Consider the following 15,775-nt stretch of genomic DNA (forward strand, 5'->3'; position numbering starts at 1 on the left):
AGCAAATCCTGTGCACTCTACCTTTGAAATAGGCAGACTACTTCTTTCCACTTCTCCAGCTACCACTCTGCTTTGGGTCACCATTGTCTTTCACCTGGACATGCCGTGGCCTCCCAACTGGTATTCCTGCTTCCACCCTTGCCCCTCTGCAGACTCTTCTCCGCAGAAGCCAGAAGAACTCTCAAACACGAGTTTGCTCAGATCTGAATCGTTAAGCCTGCAATACCACATGGTCTTCCCTAGTGGCCTCTCTGATCTTGTCCTCTCTTACACTTCATTTTGTGCATCAGTTAGCTCCAGGCACACTTTCCTCCTTGCTGCTCCTCCATCATCCTAACCGACTCTGACTTTGGCAACTTGCACACAGAAAATTCTTCCTCCAATTATGTACATGAATCACTTTCTCACTCCAATCCATTGCTCAAAAGTTATTATCGAAGATACCTCTGATCATTCTATCTAAAACGGCACCCCAATTACCCTCTATGCCCTGTATCTGTATCATGTGTGGATGAAAAAGGGCACACATTGGAAACCTGACAAGCTCAGAGCAGGCCTGCATGGCAGGCCTTACAAACTCAGAGACAGAAAGTAACCACATAGAATGCTCTGAACCTAAAGATTCCCAACTAAAAGTAAGTCATAGCAGGTAGTCATGTCCTAGGTCTACAGCTTCCTAGACAAAGTCTTACCTTAAGTAAACCTGTCTATTGCCTTTTTGTATCTAAGATAACAGACCTTTGATGTGACAAAGAAAGCAATTTTCTTTTCCAGATCAGATCCCTTAATGTACAACCTTGGACACCAGAGCAGGAGTCCACAGAACCCCTCATTATTAACATGTTCCCCACATACCATCTCTATGTGCCATAAATGTTAATGAATATCTTGTACCCACCAATGTAAAAGTACGTCTCTCACCATTTTGCTTTCTATCCAATCCCAGAGATTTCCCAGCTTTGTTTTCTCCCACCCCCTTAATCTACCACCAGTGGATTTCATGTCACCCACCTTATATCTCCTTCTTTTATTCCAATGTATAAAATAAGCTGAAAAACTGTATTCTCCAGAGCATTTTCTTAACCATTTGATTTTGCTTCCCAGCAATTGTAGTCAGTTTGGCTCAAATAAACTACAGGTTTGGATGTTTCTCACATTGACATGTACTTTAACGTTTTGTCATAGAAGTTGTTACCATCTGGTTTCATATATATTTTTCTATTTATTTTTTGTGCTCCTGTGATATGGTGACCTGAAATAATATACCTAATAAATAAAATGCTTTCCTGAGTTCTGTGAGCTGCTCTAGCAAAATAATTGAACCCAAGAAGGGTTTGAAAACTCCTATCTATAGCCAGCATGTAAGAAGCACAGGTAACAATCTGAAATTGGATTGACAGCTGAAGTAGAGGGCAGTCTTGTGAGACAGAAACCTTAACCTGGTAATCTGATGCTATATCTGCGTAGATAGTGCCAGAATTGAGTTGAATGGTAGGACATCCAGCTGGTATCCAGGAATTATTGGTACTGTAGGGCACTCCTATCCTATAACACATACTCACAAACACACATTTGGTTTGGTTACAATTCAGAAGACCTTCAGCTAAGTCTAAGTTATATTTTTCTAGGGAAGCATTCAGAGCCTGGACTACTTCTCTGTGAAGTAATTTCTCACCTTGACCTCTTGCTCTGCTTGCTTTGAAGTGTGTTCTTCTAATTTCCTCACCCAATTTTGACTTTTGCTGATACAAATCAATATCTCTGCCTCATATCCCATCTAATCAAAACTGATAGCTACAACTGTTATGCTTGCCTGGTTTTAAGTAGCCATGGCTAGTCTGATCTGTGATTTGCTTTGAGAGATCAATTTTCCTACTGTGTACTTCACATGCTACTTGGTGGCACAACTGGGTATCAGCTCCATGCTCCATACTTCTCACTCCATGCTTTATCTGTTACAATGTGCTCTAGGTGCATTCTGTATGGTAGGTAAAAAAAACAAACAAACTCAAATACCATCAAGCATTAGTTCCAGCACTGAAATACTAAATAAGCAGTTACTTGATTTTAATGATGACTTCGGAGGAGTGGCCATCACTAGGTGCTTTGTCCTCTTTGTATTCTAGTTGCACCTGTCACTTGGATTGGTTGTAACAATAACACTTTTTGGCTGTTGTGAGCTCTTGAACTGTCATTATTCCCCAAGAACTAAAAAGAGCTGGTTCTGAATTCAATTTATTGAAATTTATCCCAATTATAAAAAATTCCGATTTGGTTTTATTTTTGCCCTCCAGTTACCTAATATTAAAGTTGGATGAATAAAGCATGCACAGCTACTAGCTTTCTACTTAACTTCTGGGTTTGCTATTAAAATGCTATTTACCCTCATAAGCTTAGCTCTTCATATATCTTTGCCTCTATTCTTCTATACTCAGATTTTCTTGCTCATTGTACAAAGAAATTGTGATGTATATTTTCATGGAATTTAACTTTGGAATTATGTCACCTTATGTAGTGAGTTCTTCCAAAATATAATAAAAAAAAAGTGTTTCATGATATAAATTCAGGGGTGTCCCTTGCAGCACTCTTCATTTGTAAACCATCTAAACTCTGTAGGGTTTTGTTTAAAGTGGACTTTGGGAAATTTTATGTAATCATTACTAAAGACAAGGTGTGTTGAAGTGGAAAGATGACTCAATACACTGGTGATTATAAAAGCATGTTATAAAATATTATGTAAAGTACAGATACATTAATTTAAAATACTTATTTATGAATAGACGTCCTGAAGGCTACATTGTAACTGTTAACAATGACTAACTTTAAGGATTGGGATAATAGGAAGTATGTGTTTTGCAGGACAGGAAAGGAAGTGTGTACAGGTGGAGGGAAACTTTTTTAGTTTACTTTTTTATTATTTGACTGGTGGCCTGTTGCATGAAATTTGTGCATGGGTGGGTTTAGGGGGAGGCGGTGTGATTCCCTCAGCACAGCCTGCTCCCTCTCCAATCAGGGATTCCTTGGGGGATGTTTGACTGCCTATGGGATTGGACCTAAACCAGCAGTTGGACATCCCTCTCGCAATCTGGGACTGCTGGCTCCTAACAGCTCACCTGCCTGCCAGCCTGATCTTACCCCTAATTGCTCTCCCCTGCCATCCTGATCACCCCTAATTGCCTCTGCCTGCCTGATTATCCCTAACTGCTCTCCCTTGCCGGCCTGATCTCATCCCCAATGGCCCTACCCTGCTGATCACTCCTAACTGCCTCTGCTCAGCCCCCACCACCATAGCTTAGCTTTGTCTGGAAGGAATTCAGACATCTGGAAGATGGCTAGTCAACAGGGTCTAATTAGCATATTACCCCTCTATTAGTATAGATATTTGAAGAAAAAAAATTATAAGATAATTTTATAATAAAAACAATGAAATATTTTTATTTTGAAAAAATTTTTCTAAGAGTATCTGAAGTTTCTAGTATAATACCATCTCTTGGGATTATTATTACTGTCCATGTCAATCTCATGTCACTTTATGTCTCCAGCACCAAGACACATTTGGGGTTAATGAAACCATTATTTCCTTACCATCTCACTTGGACAAGTATTTATCCTCAGCTATGCTCTCTTATAATTGGGTTTTCATAAAACATTTTATAGTGATTTTAATAGATATCTAAATCAATCTCTCTTCTTTCTTTCTCTTATTCCCTTTCTAATTTCTTTCTCTACCTCTATCATTTCTTTTCCTAGCTCTATTTTCTCTCCTCTCTACTATTTTGTTATCTATCTACCTAATCTATCTAAATTCAGTTATTGCAAAAGCCCCAGGATCTTTAATTTAGAAATGCAACTACTGGGTTTGTTATAAGAGACCCACCATCTGGAGTCTCTGACACTGATGAAGGATATGAGCCATATTCTCAGGCTCTATGGTTGCAGCGGTTTTCCTCAAAGGTCTGTATGCTGCTTATTTTCTCCTCATGCATCCAAAAGCTACCTTATTGCTGAGTAGTGTTCCTCAGATATTGGCAGAGCAAGACTACAAATACATTTCAGAAGCTTGGGGGAAACTGTGCCGCAAAGAAGCAAACAAAAATCACACTTTGTGTTTCCTTTACTTTTTATTTTTTTACTTTTTTAAAATATATTTTATTGAGTTTTTACACAGAGGAAGAGAGAAGGATAGAGATTTAGAAACATAAATGAGAAATAATCATCGATCAGCTGCCTCTTGCACACCCCCTACTGGGGATGTGCCCGCAACCAAGGTATATGCCCTTGACCGGAATCGAACCTGGGACCTTTCAGTCCTCAGACCGATGCTCTTTCCACTGAGCCAAACCAGTTTCGCCTCCTTTACTTTTTAAATAAGTAAACAGGAACAGAGAAACTGGTTAGTTTTTGATGCTTCTTAACACCTGCTAACAAAGTTCCTTGCATTGGAAAGAGATTGCTTTCTTTCATGCTGAAAGAAGCAGAAATGGAAATTATTCCCATCATTACTTAGCTCAAACACTTGGGAATTTATTGACAACTCAACAAAAACAGTTAAAGAAAAGGAGAAAAAGGCTAAGCAGTCTGTATCCCGACACCTTCTTCTGCAGATATGATCATGGGAGGCCCAGTGCCCATTAAGGTCATTAGAAGGACTCATGGAGCCTGGTCAGCGTGGCTCAGAGGTTGAGTGTTGACCTCTGAACCAGGAAGTCGTGGTTCGATTCTCCATCTGGGCATATGTCCGGGTTGCAGGCTCACAGTGTGGGGCGTGCAGGGGACAGCTGATTAATGTTTCTCTCTCGTCATTAATGTTTCTATCCTTTTCTCTTCCTCTCTGAAATCAATAAAAATACATTTAAAAAAGATACTCATGGAAAAAGCTATTCAGATTAACCCCTAAAGATATTTGGGAAATAGCTGTTTTTCTCTGGGGCCTTCTTCCCCAGTTTAATCTCCCCTGCTCTTCAACCCCGATGACCAATCCAGCGTGCCTGCCTAAATCAGCCTGCTTGGCTTACCCTCATTCTTCTCCCACACAAATCCTGCAAAGCAAAGTTTATCTGTCCCATGTTCTATTTTCTTGAGGCCCACATGTTGGGCAGGTGTGCAGTAGAAAGAATCCCTGACTAATTGTCTTCAAATGCTTTAGCTTCAAGAGTTCCTTAGAAGAGGTTATTAAGATGGTTATTAAATGGTATAAAATAAGCATAATAGCTCTGTGGCCTATTAAATATTATTACATCTGAGTTGTTGTAATAATCATGCTCTTCCCTTACTGCTCAAAACTCTATGAACTTATGCGGGTCACTTAAACTACCTGGTCTATTTTTCCCTTGGCGATAGGCAAGGATGAAAACACTGAAGTCCTCTCCAGCATTGAAGTCCTGCGGGTCATTACATTCCAGCAGGTACTAAATGTCATTTGAACAAAGATTTTTCTAAAGCACCTCTTCAGCTCAAGGAAGTGATTAATAACTCCAACATGGTAATAAAAGGACTATTTTGGGGCAGAGCAGCAATGGGAGAAACTTTGGTTCTCAAATTTTGATGCTGATATTGAATAGAATTAGGAATGATATGCCCAGCATTTCAGGAATACAATTACCGTAGGAATTAATCCTGAATGGCATATTCCTTAGGGTAGCAACTCATTACGGGAAATGAAGTTTTAAGGGAGGCTTTCTTTTGTTAATGAACAAAGCACAAAGTCATTAGAATATTTTAAAGAAAATGATCCTTTTCTCTCATGAGAAGCTACTTTTAATTTCTTTTTTAATTACAGTATTCTCTCTCCCTAAAATGCTGAAAGTCTTTCCATACTTGGGAACTATTACTATAAATTAGGAATGTGGGTTCCTTACCGAGAAAACCAAAGTGATTGTTCAGGTCCAATGGTCTAAGGCAATGTTCAATGCCCTAGAAACTGCTGGAAATCAGTATCTGATCCAGCGGCTGCTCTTAACATTCAGATTCTTGTATGTTTCCAAGGAGTATCTATGAAGATCCCAGTCATCCGATTTTCACAGAACACGGATACCTTTTCCCTGGCTTTAAAGGTTGGTTGCAGTAGGGATTAGGTAGAGGCTATAGTTAAGAGGGATTTAGATAGGACCAGCAACTTAAATCATGATAGACCATCTACATGCTATGTCCTTCTGCATAATCACCTCATTCCATCTTCCCATGAACCTGGTGAAGAGTCTGAATGAAAGATGGGTAGTTTTTTTTGTTTTGTTTTTTTTCCCCCCTCAATTTTCCATCTATTGAGTCTTTGTCTCCTCTTGAATCTGAAGTTTCTATTTTAACCAGTAGAATATGGAAGAGGCAGCACTACACCCATTTGTTGGCCCAGGCCTTAAGAGATTGCCAGTTTCTACTTCTTGTTTCTTAGAACAATCTCTCTGAGAGCCCTGAGCTGCCATGTTAAAAGTCCAACTATTTTGAGATTGTCATGCTAAAGAGACCACATGTGGGCCCTTCAAGCCACTGTCCCAGGTGAGCCTGGACTTCTGTACAATCCTGCTAAGGCAGAGATATGTGAGTGAGGCCATCTTGGACTTTCAGAACAGCTTAGGCCCAAACAATACCACAGTGACCTCAGTCAACACTGCCAGCTAAGACCTACTCAATTTCCTGGTTCACAGAACCATGATCTATAATAAAATGGATGTTGTTTTAAGTCAATAAAATTATAAGCTAATTTGTTACACAGCAATATATAGACAAGTGGGACAGACCATAGTAATCCCATTTTATAGATAACTCTGAGGTTCGGAGAGCTATTGTGAGATGCTTAAGGACTTGAATCCAAACTCTCTTACTAGAAATACAATCTATTGTATCAGATTTCCTTTTTATTATAATAATCATTTTTTTCACTCTAAGGAATGGTCTTTTAAATCTCAAGATATAGGCAATTTATCATGGCTTGTTGCACTGTTTCAGAAAGCTTAGGGCACAATTTTAAGCTCAATTATATTAATTATAGATCTTACTTGTTCCTAGTTTTCTATTTCTAATATACCAACTTATCTTGTATCTTTTACTTTAAGCTGGCATAAATCTTTTTTGAAGAAAAGTGAGACATCAATGAACTCAATAAAATACTCATCATCACCAAACTTAATTGATGGCCCTATTTTAGAGTTGTGAGATAAAACACAAGATAGAAGTGTGGTGGCAGAGAGCAACTTGGCTTGAAGAATGTTAGAAAAATTTCCTGACCTGGTTGTTACACTAGCAGGTCAGATGCTGTCTGAAGACCAGCTTCACAGAGTTAACTCTAATGAATATTGTTAAACGTTATAGCAGAGATGCTAAAGCGTTATCAAGCATCAGAATCACCCAGGAAACCAACCCTCCTTCCCTGGAGATTATGATTCTGAGGGTCCAGGTGTGGCATTTTTTAGTAATCATTCTAGAAGCTACTGATGTAGGAAATTCTTGAGTGATATTTTGAGAAACACTGTACTCTTTTTTTTGCTCTCTATCGCCATAACAATTCAAATCCTACTGCATTAGAAGTTTTTGGAAGGATTGGAATAAACAAGACGGTATAAATGCAATGTTTGCTATGAATCCAGCAATGTTTGTATTTGGGGTGTTGGTGTGGTAACCTTATCTTTTCTCTTGTGAGTTCTGGGTGGTTTGTGACATATAGCACTTGTCATTAGCTCTGGAAATGTCACTGTGTACACCCAGGTGCTCCCAACATCACACCACAGAATGGCTTAGTTCCATGTAATGTATCAGTGGGTGAGTTAAACCAAAACGAAATAAAAACTACAAATAAAGAGAAGAAAAGGGGAAGCCATGCACTGCTAGTACATGGTAAATGCAGGTTATTATTGGATGTAATAAAGTACAAAGTGTTAGGTGTAACAGTATGAACAACATAAACAAAGGAAAAGGGAGTATAAGCCATGAGGGTTTGATATATTTGCTGAATTCAGACTTGTCCTCCTTAAGCAGGTTCTCAGTATAGCTCACATTTTAAAGACTAACCCATCATAAACCGTGACATAAATTGAACTATTGGTTTCTTTTCCAGTTAAATGAAATGTTTATAACTTAAAAAATTTTGTGAGTTCATGGAATATGGTTTATACTCAAATATTCTTTTAAAAGACCATTCCCCACTGTACCAGGAACATATTAGTATAACACATGTCATACAACATGTATGTTATATGTTCTAACATATAAATAACTGTGTTCCTAGTTACTGAGTCAGCTGTGGTGACCTAGGATGAATACATTCAAAATATATTCCCAATATTACTGAGAATCTGAAGCTAAGAATTGCCCTGGAAACAATGAGTTTACTAAATCAGGCCTATGGGGGTGTATATACAATAGATAACAGACTACTGTTTGTTGGGTGGATATTTACAAGTTAAGCCTAACATCTGGCTAATAGCCATATATTTTTTTAAATGTTGGGATTTTTTTAAATGTCTATTCTAATGGGTCATATTATGGTCAGTTCTAAATTTCTCTTCTTCATAATGATTAAAAGTGAAATTCATCTTTATGGAATGTGTACAGAGTCTGGAATTTTGAACGTTGCAACAATAGAACATCACAGAATAGCCTTTACCTGTGGAAGGCCACCTGTACTTTTGAATGTGCAAACATTGGCTTCATATTTACAAGATGCTGTGCTAGAATTAAAATAATAATTCCTAATTTATTATAATGCTTTGTCTAACATAGTACAAACTGTTTTCAGATTCAAAGAATCCTCTTGATCTACTCAAACCCTCCTAACACAGCCAGGGAATGTGCCATCACCCTGTTTGACTGGACCAATGCAGGTCCACCCCATTGCTTTCATCGTGCGCTGAAAGAATCACAGTTTGATTAATTCACTGTCCATGTCTTAGACCAGAGAAAAAGAGAAGTGGAAACCAAACTAGTGAAGTTAGTTGTTTCATTTAAACTTCAAGTATTGTTTTCTCTGGCATAATGTTATCCAAATATTAGGATCATTTAATTATTTTTAATGAGATGAATCAGAACTGCCGGAAGCCAATTCCAGCATGTCATAATTGCAAGAGTTTCATCAAAAGGTTGATGGAACTTGGGGACTCAACAAAGGCTGAGTCATGTATCTTACCACCTGTTGGAGTGGCTAAAGACATTTCCCCAAAACCTGAAAAGGATGATTGTTTACTGCCAGACAGCTCAGGGCATCTTAATCTATATGTTATTGCCTCCTACTGGCCATACACCTGAACAGCCATAGGCTATTCCTCAATCTGACAATGTTTCTGTATAAACCCTACCCTTTGAGGTGTATTATCTTCATCTTGCCTTAAAACAAATTGTGTTAATAAAAAGCAAGGGGTCCTGAGACAAGGAGAACTTAGCTCCTTTAGCTAAAGCTCCTCTGACCCCCAATGCCTTTCAAAATTATCTTTCATCTCTGAACTCAGTTAATCTACACACAGCATTTCTCCAAATTGCTGAGCCCTTCTTAATGCTGGAACAAGAACACTGGCATTAATGGCATACTGAACTGGGGCTTCCTGAATCCTTGCAACACCAATAAGAACAATATTCTAAAACTAATCTTTCTGAAGAAAATTCATGAACATGGAAAATTATCTTGATATAAGTTTAGGTATTCTCATAACTATATATGCAATATAATATTAACTTTAAAATATCAAATGCATATTCCATAATTAGAATATATATATATATATATATATATATATATATATATATATATATGAGAATCTTTTTCTATATTGTTTGAGAGAGGTGTTAATTATTATAATAATACCTTAAACTCCATGAAAACAATTTCAAATTGTAAAGAAATTTTTCAGATCTGCTATCCCATAGTGCTATGAAATGGTAAGGGTAGCCATCATTATTTCTGACTTAATTAGTATCTTTTTGGGGTAGATTCAGGAACTGAATATTTTGTCAATATTCCCAGATTATTATTATTATTCACAATTGATTTTGAAGTAAGTGTCCCCACTGGTTTAGGTGACAGGTATTGCCGTTGATTTTGAGAACTTGGCAGGGTATATTGTTGCAAAGAGGAATGTCTTTCAAAAAAGGAGAAAAATGGGGAGATGTTTGTTCACCCTGCTGGTTGGCCATTTTCCTGGCAGAGGTGTCATTATTTAAATACTTGAAAATATCTTCACTTCTGCAATGCATAGTGAATTATGAGATGTCAGAGAACATTACACTGTACCAAAAGCCTGCTCTATTCTTATCTAAGGGGACTTCAAAATAATATTAAAAATGAGTGGCAATGTGAGCCAATTGCCCAAACCTGCCCAGTCTGTGATTTATGTGAAATTATGTCAAGATGATTCTCATTGCTGCATTGTGCTCAGAGAAATATTATTAGTAATAAAACATTTATTTTAATATGAATCCTCAATAAAGACATTATTAATCAGTATTTGTTGAATATACATTATATACTGGATATTAAAAAGTAGAGCAAGCCCTAGCCAGTTTGGCTCAGTGGATAGAGAGTCGGCCTGCGGACTGAAGGGTCCCAACTTCAATCCTGGTCAAGGGCACATGCTAGGCTCGATCCCCAGTAGGGGGCATGCAGGAGGCAGCTAATCAATGATTCCCTCTCATCATTGATGTTTCTATCTATCTCTTTCTCTCTGAAATAAATAAAAATATATTTTTTAAAAAGTATAGCAAAATGTAAAATAACAAAGCTATTTTCTTCTTTTGAATTCCACTGTTTGGAAAATAGTATGGGATGGCAGAGAAATTTAGATACAAGAATATCTACCCATGGGCTCCTGTGTAAAGAAAAATGTGACTGGGCTGATCATTTTTCACCTTAAATAGTTCATAATTATAAAGCAAAATTTGCATTTACTTTCAGATAATAGTTTCCAGACTAGATTAATCAGAATACATAATTGTGAAATTACTTTAAAATGAGAATCCTTTACTGTTTTCTTTTAATCAGTGCCACCTGTCTTCCTTTAATAACCATAGATCCTTATAATTTTTCTACTTTATACTTGTATAAAATGCCCTTCACTTAAGAGGTAGGTGAAAACAATTTGAAAAGATCTTTATGATTATTCAGAAGGCACTTTCTGAACTTAAACCATGTCATAATGAATTATTCCCAAAACAATATTAATCATGATTATCTTTTCTCAACTTTTGAATAAAATACAGTTCTGCTTCAAATTTTGTTCAAACAAAATTTTTGAAAAAGATAGACATCTCATTTGAGTCCAATTTTGAAATCTTTTCTCTAGGTTCTGCTTGAAAAGTCTTAAATGTGTTCAACTACATTTCCAATTATTTTTATGACTAGTGACCCGATGCACAAAATTTGTGCACATTAAAAGGGAATTAATTAGAGGAAATATTTTAATATTGCTATTTGCCCTTTCTTTATTACATAAGTGTCAGAGATGAAAGGAAATTAGTAAAAATGTATCTAAAAATTTCCCTCCTTTCAGAGTCTGGGGTGTGTCATGGGAACCAGAGTCAAGTCCCTGTCCACCTACATGCACCATGAAATTGCACGAGATCCAGACCTGGCAGGCCCCACCCCCATTGGGCTAGATCCATATCTGGCTGGCCCCACCTCCATAAAGTCCCACCAGGTGGGGGATGTGGCCTGAGGTCCCCTATCAAATCCTGCCAGGCAGGGGATGCAGCCTGAGGTACCCGGTCAAACCCTGTCAGGTGGGGGGCACAGCCTTAGATCCTTGCTGATTGCTCATTAAGGCTTGTTATGGGAACTCAGCCTCCGCTGTGGGTACAGCCATCTGTGTTACAGAATCCCTGCCTTCGCTGTGGGCGCAGCCATCTTGACATTATAGTGTGATGGTCAGTTTGCATATTCCTTCTTTATTAGATAAGATTGTTGATTATAGTTTTATGGATACCCAAACTGAAGAAAATAGGTAGCCAGGGATCAAAATACATTTTCTGTTTGTACAACTTCACCCTCAGAGAAGTCATCTTTCTACATTTATGCATAAATAAATGTAGCAAGAAGTAACCCTAGAGAACAGAGAATTGCAATTTTTTACTTGATAATTGGAGAAAATCAATTCCAGAAATGCCAAGGGAGAAGTCATATTCAAGAACACATAGCTAGTTATCAGCAGTTGCTTCTAGTTTAAAAAAGAAAAAGAAATAAGTTTTCATAAATCCTACTCCCTTGTTCTTTATTATTCCAAAAAATAAGTTCTACTTTGTCAAATGCATTGTCCTATGATAACATAAGAAACAATTAAATTTCTTATAGTGTTATTATTGGTAGTTTTTTTTTTAATTTATGAAAACCTCTGATAAGAATCTAAGATGTATGGCTCCCTGAGATGTAATCTGTTTTACCCAATTTAAACTTTTAGAAGCCCTCTTCAGGGTCTCTGACCATCCTTTGTACTTTTTCTGTTCTTCAGTTTGTTACCTACTTGTTCTCACTTTTTAAAAATATATATTTTTTATTGATCTTAGAGAGGAAGGGAGAGGGAGAGAGCGATAGAAACATCAATGATGAGAGAGAATCATTGATTGGCTGCCTCTTGCATGCCCCCTACCAGGGATCAAGCTCACAACCCAGGCATGTGCCCTTGGTGGGAATCGAACTTGGGACCTTTCAGTCTGAAGACTGACACTCTACCCATTGAGCCAAAACAGCTAAGGCTAGTTCTCATTTTTTATTATAAATAGTTAAATTAAAGTCCACTTCATTGATGAACTTATGGGTAAGATGGGGAACAGGGCATGTTTACATAATTTATGCTTTTGCCTGAAATTTATAGAAATGAACAGAAATATCAAGAACAAAAATAAAAGATAAAATTTCATCTTTAAGAATATGAGGGGCATAACTGTGAAGCCACAGTATAAACTTGCCAGATGTAACATGTGTATGAAGATGAATGAGGATACTCAGATTTGGATCAGTAAGTGAGCAAGGAAGTTCCAGTGATGAAAGAGAGCCATGGGATACAGAAAAGGAAGTGGCCTAATTGACACTCATCCTTTCTCCACAGGTCTAATGGGAAAATCACATTATGCTAACATTTTAACTCACTAAATTAGTTTTTAACAGGAATTGGGTGAATGATTGATGCAAGATTATGTGTGAAGAGAGACTGTAAATAATACTTGGTGGTGGTGGTGGTGTCAATCATGGGAGATTTTGCAGTTACCTACTAAAGTGTGTGAAAGACTGATTAGAGAGGCTGAAGTTGGAGAACATCTCAACACTAGGCACTTTCCCCCCCCCCTTAGAGATAATAGAAAAATACCAGAGCAAGGTATTCAAATTTTCACAGAAGCAGGAAAGTACAACTCACTTGAACTTTGGCTACAATTTTCTCCAGATTACTTTTCACACAGCCTCTAGTAACTGAATGACTAATTAAGAGTTATAGATTTGTACACTAGGTTTTCAGCTCAAAGTCTAAAGGGAATATAATAAATAATACCCAGATAAACAAGGGGTAGAAATCTTATTAATGAAGTTCAATGACAGAGTCCTTCAGTTAGATTGATAGAAGTAAAAATCCATCAAGGAAAAACCATAATGATTTCATTAGCAGTAGAAAATAATTTTGAGGAAATGAATAATTTATAATAATGAATAATTTATTTCATTAGCAGTAGAAAATAATTTTGAGGAAAATGAATGTTAGTCTCAAGAAAGGAGTTTAAGGCTTCTTTTCATCATTTCTTCCACTTGAGGAAAGAGAAAAATTGATCCCAGATCCCTAGGCTTCATGTAGCTTAGGCTTGCTACTGGGTAAGTCCTGTGTCATAAAAGTTAAAAGATAATTGCAAGTATATACGTCTCTCTCTTCTTCATTTTCCTTCCAAAATGCTGACATGGTAAAGTCCAAAAACCTTGATTCAGCATTATGGAAGGAAAATAATCCCAGCTCAGCATTCAGAATTAAGGAAAAATCATCATCTATCTTCGTCTGTTTACATTGCACCTGGTATGTGTGTATTCTATCAACCCGGAGAAAAGAAATAGGACCCATCTTAGCCTGATTTTGTCAAAAGTTACTTAAGCCTAATTTACTTACAGTCAAGCAATAGTTCACATGGGCCTTTCCAGGCCAACAGAGTTCTCTACACTGGTCTGTAGAAACAGTGTTAATAGTAGTTAACCAGGAATGACTTACACAAGAGGAAACTACAAAGAGTAAACTATAAGCTCACTGGACTTGGGACAAGATTTGCTGGTAATTTTCTCGCAGTTTTGGTCAGTGTATCACCCCAGTTTCAGCCTTGATCTTCACATTTAAATCTTTCTATCTCTCCGTATCTTCTATGTATTTCCACCTCTATGTCCAAATTTCCTCATATTTTAAGAACACCTCCCATGTCATATTGAATTAAAGCCTATCCCAGTGACCTAATTTTAACTGGATTGCCTCTGTAAGGATCCTGCTTCCAAATAATGTCACATTCTGAGATGCTGGGGTTAGGACTAATGTATCTTTTTTTAGCACATACAAGTCAGCTCATAACACTCTTACAAAACAGGAAAAATAAATTGAAACTTCAGAAAATCAAAGAGCAAGATAATCAGAAAAAAGAGGTAAATTGGTACTAAAATTCTCAATAGTAGCAAGGAACAATGTCTTCAAGGAATGGAGGGAAATCACTGTTAAGCCAACATTCTATACCCAACTGAAATATCCTTTTAGAGTAAGGACTAAATATATAATCATTTTTCAACACAGGAAGTTCTAGAAAGTTTAGCACTCATAGCTTCTCACATAAAAACCTACTAAAACTGAAGGGAGCAAGAACCTAAAGTGAATTCAGAAATTGGTAACATATATGGGAACTTCAATTAACTGCTAATTATTAAAAATATATATTAAAAATGTGGGTACTTTTAAAATGGAACAAAAACTCTAATTAATAAGATTAAAAAAAAACATTGAAAAAATGAGGGTAAAAATGTATTAAGGACATCTTCTTTGAGAGGGTAAAAAAAAAACTTGAATAACTTTAGGTTTTGCTGGAGGAATTTATAGATAAATATAAAAAGTAGGGCAAAAGTAGGTTTATAGTTGTTTACATGAAGAATAATATAATAATTAATAAATAATAACACAAGAATAAACTGTTTCACTACTCACTACTGTTTTGCCCCACCCCGTATATGGCAGATGTCTACCAGAAAACAAGGGCAAAAAGAAAATATGAAGAAATCATAATAAATAATACCAAACAAAGCTTATTCATAGGCAATAAAAGTGACACAAAATTAATGTTACAGACATTACAAATTTACAAATCAGGAGGAAAAAAGTGAGAACCACAATGAAAAATAAATCAATAGCTCCATTGAAAAATGGGCAATAGTTACATAAATCTGATTAACAGAAGAAATACAAATGGCCAAGAAACATGAAACCATATCTAACTACATTATTAATCAGATCTGTAAAAATAATTAATTATAAAATATATTTTGGCTTTTGGATTAGTACAGATTAAAAATTACTACAGATAAAATTCATTATTAATGAAGATATAAGGAAATAATCACTCCCATGTTTTAATAATGAAAGTTAAGTAGGTAGTTCTTTTTATAAGTAATCTGGTGCATGTATCAAATTGTAAATTGAATGAGTTTTTTGACCAAGAGTATAATCCCAATTTTAGAAATTTAATCTAAGGAGATAATTGCAAAGGAGTTCTTCACATTGTTAAATACCATCTTGAGAAATCAGTAGGACAAACTAATCATTTTGAAGATGATAAGGCAGAGTAGTATACAACAGGA

This window comes from Pipistrellus hanaki (assembly GCF_964339955.1).
Source record: "Pipistrellus hanaki genome assembly, chromosome: 2".
In the NCBI taxonomy this organism is placed as follows: Eukaryota; Metazoa; Chordata; class Mammalia; order Chiroptera; family Vespertilionidae; genus Pipistrellus; species Pipistrellus hanaki.